The 10,419-nt window shown below is 27.7% G+C and overlaps 2 long non-coding RNA genes across 2 annotated transcripts; one reads left to right on the forward strand and one right to left on the reverse strand.

The window, feature by feature from the left end:
• Positions 1–2,358: 2,358 nt before the first annotated feature.
• On the reverse strand, positions 2,359–3,348 carry LOC138122099 (uncharacterized). The gene is made up of 2 exons (XR_011156350.1): positions 3,206–3,348; positions 2,359–3,153 (listed from the first exon to the last, which is right to left on the reverse strand). It is a non-coding gene; the product is annotated as an uncharacterized lncRNA (long non-coding RNA).
• Positions 3,349–7,234: 3,886 nt separating this feature from the next.
• On the forward strand, positions 7,235–7,701 carry LOC138122092 (uncharacterized). Its single transcript, XR_011156345.1, has 2 exons — positions 7,235–7,374; positions 7,429–7,701. It is a non-coding gene; the product is annotated as an uncharacterized lncRNA (long non-coding RNA).
• Positions 7,702–10,419: the final 2,718 nt, after the last annotated feature.

A 10,419-nucleotide genomic window follows, 5' to 3' on the forward strand; every position in this document is an offset into this window, starting at 1 on the left:
TTTTTGTACAACTATAATAATTAATAACGGATGTAGATAGTTTTTAGTTTAGCACAGTCTTTTGTATGTGTTTGTATCATGTCTGTTACGTTTACTTTAACAGGAACAAGTTCAATACTTTCAAGTAAATATTATCCTCCTTTAGTATTGGATAACAGTGAATACGCTTTAGGTTTAATAAACTTAGAAACATTTAATTCAATAGCAAACGTAACTAATTCAAATAACAAATTTTATTTTACCTTAATAAATCAAACAAAAGGTTTTATTGAAATTCCTGAGGGTTCTTATGAAATTGATGAACTCAATGCTTTTTTAAGTCAAGAACTTATTAGATATGTTAAAAACGAATCATTAAAAACAAATCACTACATGCAACAACCTACTTTACTTATAGAAGGAAATAACAATACCTTAAAATGTGAAATTAAATGTAGTCTTGATATTGACTTTACAAAAAAAGACACTATTGGTAGTTTACTAGGTTTCAGCAGTAATACACTTAGAGCAAACAAAAAACATATATCAGATAATCCTTGTAAAATATTCAAAGTAAATGCATTATGTGTGGAGTGTAATATTGTATCTGGTGCGTATCGCAATGGTAAAGAAGTGCATGTTATTCATGAATTTTTTCCTTGTGTACCTCCTGGATACAAAATAATAGAAACACCTTCTAGTGTTATTTATCTACCAGTTAACACTAAACAAATAGATGAGATAACAATTAAAATAACTGATCAAGATGGAAATATTGTCAATTTTAGAGGAGAAGTGCTAACAGTAAGGTTGCATTTGCGTAAAGTAAAATAGCGATCCTGCAATGGGAATAGTGTTTAATGTTAATAGTAAAATTGGTGCAGCATACAAGGGTAAAAATATAAATATCTCAAAAACAAATAAAATTTCTAGTCGAGTGAAAAACGTGAAAGTGTTAACTACAGCAAACCGTTTGTTTTTAAAATCTTTAGGATTTCGAGTAAAAGTATAAATTTAGCAAAATGAATTTTGAAATTCTGAATGTTCAGGAACCACCGTTGTTTGATATGACAATTGCTTATGCTGAAAAACGTACTCATCCACCTTATGCATCTAGTTCTTTTAATAACAATGATGAAATTAGAATTCCAATACAACAACAAGACATATACACTTTACCTTGGTACAGTACGTTACATGTTCAAGGAAAAGTAAAAGTGTATGGTAAAGATAATGCTGTTTTACCACCTTCAAGCGTTGAATTTGTTAACATGGGAATTTTATTTTTGTTTAATGAAATACGTTATGAAATATCAGGAGATTCCATTGATACTGTTAGAAATCCGGGAATTGCGTCTGTTTTAAAAGGATATGCAACATACAACGAATCACAAAGTAAGGCTCTTCAAAACAGTGGTTGGTTTCCCAAAGAACAATCTACTATTATTGATGGAGTGAGTGGTAGTTTTGATGTTATAATTCCACTTCACATGGTTTTGGGTTTGTGTGAAGACTTTAAAAAAGTTTTGGTAAATGCTCGACAAGAATTAGTACTACGTCGCGGTAGTGATGATAGTAATGCATTTTTGCTTGATGATGATTTAGATAAGACAGTAAAATTGTCTTTAGAAAAAATATCATGGAGAGTTCCTCATATTACAACAACAATAAAAGAACAATTAAAATTATTGGATATTGTTAAAAGTGCAAAAGAATTGTACATTCCTTTTCGAAGTCGAGAATTACATGAATATCCAGTTTTACCTCAAACACAAAAACATACATGGGCTATTAAATCTGCTATAGAAAAACCTCAATATGTAATGTTTGCATTACAAACAGATCGAAAAAATCAACTTACTAAAAACTGTAGTCGTTTTGATCATTGTTATTTAAGAAATATTAAAGTTTTCCTTAATGATACACATTATCCATATGACAATTTAAATATAAATTTTGTTAACAATCAATATGCTCTCTTATATGAAATGTTTACTAATTTTCAAAATTCTTTTCTTTACAAAGAAAGTGAACCTATTTTTACTCCAAAAGAGTTTAAAGATATTGCACCAATTGCAGTGATTGATTGTTCTAAACAAAACGAAGAATTAAAAAGAAGTGCAGTGGATATTAGAATAGAATTTGAAACAAGTGTAAATATACCTGATAAAACAACTGCTTATTGTTTAATTTTGCATGATAGAATAGCTAAATATATACCAATTAAAAACATAATATCTTTAGTTAGATAGGTTATAAGTAGGTACCCATGTATTTATTTATTTATTTAGTTATTGTTATTATTACTTAGGTAGTATTTAAGATAAATAGTTGTAGCACCTTAATTATGTAAGAAAATTTATAAATAAAAGACAAAAAAAATATGAAAAGTGTTTTATTGAATAGATGATAATAATGTTAACAGAGTCAAAGTTTCTTTATAATCCTGGAGCTTTGTTGATGGCCATCTCGCTGAGTCTGGACCGCAAGTCCAACCTAGCTGAGCCTCTGGATCGCTGTTTCCTTTGAATATGTTTTCCTTTACCCATTGTAATATTTGGGAGTGTTTAACATTTTCATGAGGCTTAAATCTATATAAAACATCTTTATTTAATTTCAACGACAAAATCGCTATCTGAAGCTTTTTGTAGTCAGCTATGTATGAAACATTACATACAAATTGATCAATGCATGATACAACAGTTTGATGGTTTTGCAAAATATTCAACAATGGAAATTCCTTTGTGCAAATGTTTTGCAAATTGTGGTTGGACAATAACTCTAACAGATAATAAATATGTGATACATTTTTCTCTAAACCATGAGCAGTTAACAAGGCATATAATTTCGAATAAGAAAGCAAACTTACATTTTCTTTCCTACAGATATCTACAAATGTGTGTACATACTTATCTAAAAATTTTCTTTTCTGTAACAGTTTTACAAATATTTCAACATTAGCATTTTTTATGTAAAGAGACATTTTTGGAAAAATTTCACTTGGAATAATAAAGTCTTCTCGGTTCATCAGAGTAAAAAGTTTAAGTTTCGTTTGATGAGTGTCTTCATACAGGATCAGGTTATTTAAATGTTTCATATAAATTTTCTGTAGAGCATCTTGGGCTTCGATTTTGATTTGTAACAAAAGATCCATCTTGGAAACACTGGTTAGCACTGCAACAACAATAAAATAAAATTATTTGTGTTGCTAGTTTGTATGCAGTACCTCATTTTGTAGTTGATATCCCTTCCATTATTTACTTATGTACACATATGTACTTTACTCATAATTAATATTTTCTTCTTCTTTTTCTCTGTTAGGTGTCGCTTGATACATATAGCCCCAAGGCTTAGTGTCAGTTGTATCAAAATTAAGAATACGTTTATCATCAAATGGACTTAAGACAATTTTTTTCTGTTTGATAGATGATACCTTGTGGTTTTTAGATCTTATTAACTTTTGCACTTTTTCTAAAATTGTTTGATCGAACAAACAATTTTTATAATCATTAAATGTGATGGCTTTTATTGAAGATTTTGTAGATCCTTTTGATTTTTTAACTAAATACTCTTTTGATTTATCGTCATCTACAGTGTAAGCATACATTTTTGATCTTAAACCAACAAATTCTAACATAATTTTTCCATTGTTTTCATCTTTCATAAGGCCGGGTACTTTTTTGTTTCTTTGTATAATGTTATAAATATTGTTAGTTTCATAATCTGAGGTATCAAAAAGATGAAAATCTTTTTTAATATATTCATATATGTCATAAACTTTAAATTCATAGATTAAACTGTCAGTATCGGTATAAAGTAATTTTGCAGAGTTTTGGAAGGTTTTAATAACATAGTTGTAATGAAAATGATATAAGAAAGTTTTCGAAATATCTAAGATACTAAAACCAACGTATATTGGTTTATTCAGATAAACTTCTAATTTATTCATTTCAACAACAACAATATTTTCATCAAAAATAATGGAGCTATGAAAATTAGGTCTTGAAATTAATGCGCGTAGTCCCCAGCGTCCTCCACCCCATTTCGTTACCAATCGAATGTCTCTATGTTTTCTAACATTCTCCATACATTTACCATAAATAGCATTAATCATTAATTTATAGAAATCTTTTTCAAAATCATTTTTAGACTGTTGCCTGAGTTTGGTATTTAAGTCAATATATTGTTTAAGCCATGGTGATTGTTTGAATTTTAAAACTTTGTGAACTTTAGTTAATTTCATTCCCAGGTCTAAATACATTTTCAAATTTCTATAATGAATAATATAATTTTTTTTTGGAAATAATGTTAAAAGCAGTTTTTTAATTTTGGATGTAGAATTTGGTGGCACCATATGTTCAGGCGCCAATGGTAAATCGCTATGCATATCATGTATGCAAATGGGATAATCTAAATCACATTCAAGTATGTAACCAATTTGAGAAGTATTGGAGGTATATAATATTTGTTGAATGTTAAAATTTTCTAAAAACTCAAATTCACCATATGGCAAATATTCTGACATTGCTGCACCATATAAATTATTCACGTCAAAATACATTAAGTACTTGCTGTCTAAATTTTGTATAAAATTTTCTCTCATATATTTATTATTTGCTTTTGCATATCTATTTGAACACTGTGATACACCACCTCTTATTCCTTTTTCTATAAATAATATTTGATCAATATCCATCAAACGTTCTAATGTTATATTTGTGGTTTTGAGCATAGCATCAAATGTAAGTCCGGGAGTAGTAAAGTAATGTAAAGGATCTAAATCATATGTTTTTTTGCATGTATCACGAAAAGCTTCAAAAACATCTGCAAGTAAAAGAACATCAGTCTTTAAATACAAATCAGCATACTCTCCTATTGTTTTAATATGAAAGCAGTCCCAAACTTTTTTAGCATGATAATAGTCGCTGTCACTAATAGGTTCCTCAGTAAGTTCACTGTAAAATGCTTCTTTACAAGGTAAAACGGTTTCCTCTAAACGTTCAAATGAATCAATGTAATCATAAGGAAATATACCTTTTTTTGTTAATAACAAGAATTCTTCTTCGGTATTACAAAATAATTTTGTTATAGATTTTTGTTCGTTTTGTAAATTTGATGAAAGTTTTCCTAGAGCTTGAGACATAAAACGAAAAGAATCAACAAATCGTAAAGATACATTTGTGCCTGCAACATATTTAGTAAAAGAAATGTATTTTTCTTTATTTATAGGTAGCAATTTGATTGTTCCTTGAAACTGTGTTGATAGTTCTTTAATTATAAAATGAGCATCATATCCACTCAAGTTGTGAAAAACAACAGGAATGTAATGAGCATCTTTATAATTTAAGTTACAAACTTGATGCGCTAAACCACGAAATTCTCCTGTTTGATGATTATGATCTCGTACTTTCATTTGGTTTGGTTGAAATGTTTGTTTGCAGATGTGACAATTGTCATTTGTTGTTGTTGTTGTTGTTGTTGTTATTGTTGTCATTGGTAAAATTATTTTAAGCTGTTCATCACAAAACTGTGAAATTTCTTCCAACTCTTTAACAAACCACTGAATGCAATCTTTACCACGATAAATATTAAATTTAGAGAATGAATCGTTATAAGAGCATTTTAGATAATAGGCTACACTAAATGCAACATGATTTTGATATATTTTAGAATTAGATTTGGTAGAGTAATTATTGTCTGATGCCTTTTCTAAAATACTTTCTAAATCTGCGTATATAACAAAGGGAACTTTTTCTTTATAAGAATGATTTTCAAACTGCAAAAATTTCTTTGTTTCATCAGGTAATTTGACACAACATTGATTTGACTTTAGGCAATAACGCAAATGATTTTGGAGTAGATTGTCAGTGGTAAAAGAATTTAAACATCTCTCACAAACAAAACATTTATTATTATGATTTGATAATTGTTTAGATAACAAACGAGATAAATTTTTAATCCACACAAAGTGATAAAGTAAGGACTTTTTAGAAGCAAAAGACAAATTTGGTTTAGTATTAATTGGCAACATTAATAAATTGATAACTTTAATATTAGCTTTATGTGTTTGTGAACTTAAAGAACAAGGCAAAATTTTTGAACGCTCAAAACAATATAAGTTAATGGCAAGATTGTTATGTTTTTCAAACTTTCTAACATCTTTAATTGTAATTGGAAACTGGATATTTTGATATTTTAACACATCTTTAAAATGTGGATAAGAAGAAATTCTATTAGCGTTTTTCTTTGCAGGATACAAAGCAGATACAACTGACCATAAAAAACAAAAATTATCATCATTTTCAACATTAATTACTGCATGTTTTTTTTTAATAAAATTTGGTACAGTTACAAACGTTGAAAAACCTATCTTTAATGGATCATACCTGTTAATATTTACTTTAAGCCCTATAACTTCATGAAGAGCCCATCCAGAATCCTTTTCTGCAAACTCTTCTAATTTATTCATTAATTTATCGGTAACATTTTCTTTGTACCACCGTTTTAAATTAGTTGAAGTGTCAATTGGAACATTTTTTGTGCAAAAGCTTTTTATGTCAATTTCACCAGTTTGAGGTTTTATGAAATAAGCGGAGAAAATAACATTCACTTTTATCATAGACTCCTTTAAGATTTTTTTAATTTTAATTGAAAAACACTTAAAAGCTTTATTGAAAAAAATTAAAGGGTCTTTTATATTTAATGTTGATATAAAACCAGTACGAATTCTTCCATTAAAAGCTGATTCAATATTTTCCCATTTTACATTAGAGCAATTTCGATTTAAATTAGTTGAAAGTTTTCCTCCCGTTTTCAAAATTAAATTTTGTTTAAGTTTTTTTAATTTTAAACGATAATATTTTAAATATGATAAACTAGATTCTAAAGAATGAAGTGACTCTAAAACATTATTTTTATGCAATTTGTTTTTTATTGCTTTATTAACAATTTTGATTGTATTATTTATATGAATTTGAAATTTATTTAACTCATCTATAGTTTTTAATTTTGAGAAATATTCACGTACCACTTTTAAGACTCTTTTACATAAACGTGTGACGGTTTCCATTGAAGTTTAATAAAGAAGCTGCACAAACAATGTCAATATTCAAAAAAAGATTCTTATTTATAGTGAGATAAAAAGAATAAAATAATGGTGATAACATGTTAATTACCTAAAGTAAAAATAAATTGGGATATATTTTGCCGAAGATAAGCAAAATGTTTCTTTCTTTAAAAGTTGGTGGGAGACAAAAAGAGGGATGTAACAAGAGTGGGGACATTGAAATAAATATAGCAGTAATTGGCTTAGTTTTATACACTTTGATAATTGTCAACTTGCGAGTACTACAACCATGAATTTCCAAAATTTTGATAGTTACAATAATCAAAATGGTAAGTTTTTTTTTTTAATATAAAACTGTATTTCATATATTTATTATTTTAAAGGAATTGTTCAATGTCCCTACAACCCCTTCCATAAATGCTTGGAGCATCGTTTGTCGATCCACATGTACAAGGCTCATCGTGAGGAGTACATGAAAGACATGGACCGCAAGTGGAAAGAGGGTGCTGCGGAACGGCAAAGATTATGGGAAGAAATGAAGAAGAGACCAAAAATTGTCATCCCTCAAGTAAATTACACTCCCGATGATGAAAATTGGGATGATTGCGATGAAAATAATGTATTTGAGAATAAATAAATAAATGTTTATACTTTTATCTTTGTTATTATTATTAAATAACCATATAACACCCCTATTTAAAAAAAAAAAAAAAAAAAAAAAGAGTCCTGACTTTTCAATCCAGCTATGAGACATATCTTAGGAGAACCTACATCAGTAACAAAGTTTAACCCCCGTTTTTGGTCGGGCGGAAATGACTTTAATTTTATACTTTTTGGCACTTAAAACATTTTTATTTTTTAAAATGTTTATGATGGTTGGATTTAGAAAAATTCATGTTTTTAAATTGTTACTTTTTTAATTTTTTTTCTTTAAAAAGTGATGTTTTTTTACCAAAAAAAGGCACTTAAAAACATTTTAAAATTTTTTTAATTAAATCCTTGAATTCTCCATAAAAAATGCTACTTGTGGTTTTAATTTCAAATTTTTATCTCAAAATTAAATTAATTTAAGCTAAGGGTAGTTTTTTTAAATGTTGTCAGAACCATATCGAGTTGCATATCAAACTTCATCGCTTAAACTCACAAATTTAAATAAAAACTCAAATTCAAAAAATATTGAACGGTGTAGAAAATACAAAATGATCAACCCTAAAAAAATTTTGATTTAAATAAATCGATTTTCCATTTCTTTGCGCATGTTTTTTTACATAGATCATTTTTCAATAAAACGAATAGTTTTTGAGATAAACGCTATTAAAGTTTTACAATTTTACTCTTTAATTGTAATTTGAGCTTATGCACGTGAATCAATCAACTTTTAGTTTTTACCATTCGATTTATAACAACTTTTTGCAACTTTTTTTCCTCTATTATTTTGGGCTCCAACGTACCGTTTACGAAATAAAATTTCAAAAAATTTTCTTTAAAATATAATTTGAGGTTATATTTATGATTCTATTAACTTCAATTTTGTTTCATTTAATTTCAATCGTCTATATGCAGCTTTTTTTCCTTTATTATTTTTGATCTTAAACCACCCTTTCAAATATATTTGCTGTTTGAATTTATATTGTAAATGTAATTTTGTATAGTGAAAAATTACAAATACATATTACGAATAAAAATCAAGAAAAAATTAAACGATTGTTTGTTTTTAATATTTTATTCATGACATTTATAAATATTACATCGGTTGAAACTTAATTAAAAATTAAAGTTATTTGTTGATTAACAGACAGCATGTCCCAGTTCCTTACTATTTTTAAATATCGTTTACATGAAAATATGCAAACGATTAATCCTAAAATTATTAAAAGCCAACAAAACCAGCTGTAGTCTTTTAATATCCAGTCTGTTGAATATTGAATCAAAAACGTCCACTTTGATATTGATAATCCAAGTCCTGATAGAGCACCAAATTTTGCTGCAATTTTGTGCCAAAATGTTATCACCAATAAATATCCAATCCAATTGAAAATGTACACAGCCATAAAAGCAAAATAAAAATCAAAATTATTTCCTAATAAACTTTTGCCAATATCGGCATTTAATTCATTTTCAATTGTAAACATTTTATGTTGTCCTGTGTTAATTGGCACATTTTTCTTTCCTTCAATCTCTTCATTTAAGGGTGCATTCATCTTCTTTGGTGCAACTTTTATTGGGGGTTGGTCACATTCAAAATAAATACAAAAGAAATCATTCTGTAATGGCTCTGTACGTCTGTGGGCGGTAACATAAAAAATTATGCTACAAATGAGTAATTAACGTTCTCTCCCACTGTTCATCTAGGCGTTATCACATAAGACGTTTCATTCGTTCACTCTTAGCCCCCACCCATTTAGAGGTAGACTTAAACGACCAAGGCACATGCAGAAAAATTGTGGGGGTTTTTTGTAAACTTTGCATTTTTTTATTATATAAATCATGATTCTTGTTTATTTCAATTACTAGTTTTCATTTATACAATTGTTGGTAATTTCACGAAAAAAAAAATGTCTACTCAAAAAGTGAACATCCTTCAAAATAAAGTTATTAAGGTATGTATTTTTTAATTATTATTAAATTAATAACTAATAATAAAATTTATCAACAGCCTATGGAGGATGAGGAAACTAACTTTAGTCTACCTTCATTGATTGATTCCGAATCATTGTTGCAAGAGGTAATTTTTTTATTCAAATTTTTTCCGATTATTGATAAGTTTATATTTATTAAAATTGTAATTTTTATTAATAATAGAAACTTAATTATTTTCAGATTGGATTTATGGAACAGGTGGACGACAATGAGGAAGCGGAGGCCTTTACCACCCAGCCGCCAACTAGGGGTAAAGGCAAGGGCAAGGGCAAGGGTAAAACAATTACAACACCTCCAGAGGCGTCTCCATGTTCCTCGACTTCCTCATTTTATATGGAGGATGAAAAATCTTCAGTTGATCAAATTCAACAAGAATTTGAAACTAAAGTTAAGCATATGTACCAGGATATTATAAAAATGAATAAAAAAATTGACATAAAAATTCAAAAAATTAACAAATATTTAGTGGTAAAGCAACAATTAGTTAGGAAAAAAAAACAAAATTTGGTAGAATTAGAAAAATTAGAAAAAATAGTAGATAAAATGTGTTTTAGTGTATAGTTTTATGTATAAATAAAAAATATACTTAAAAAATAAATTTGTTTTATTTTACATTGTTTGTAACCTAAAGTACAGAGAATTTTCAATTAAAAATTATTATTAAAATATAAAAAAAAATCAAACAACACAACCGGATAATGTGTCTCCTATTTCATGTGATGTTTTGTTGTCAT

Source organism: Tenebrio molitor, chromosome 1 (assembly GCF_963966145.1).
Source record: "Tenebrio molitor chromosome 1, icTenMoli1.1, whole genome shotgun sequence".
NCBI classification, from domain to species: Eukaryota; Metazoa; Arthropoda; class Insecta; order Coleoptera; family Tenebrionidae; genus Tenebrio; species Tenebrio molitor.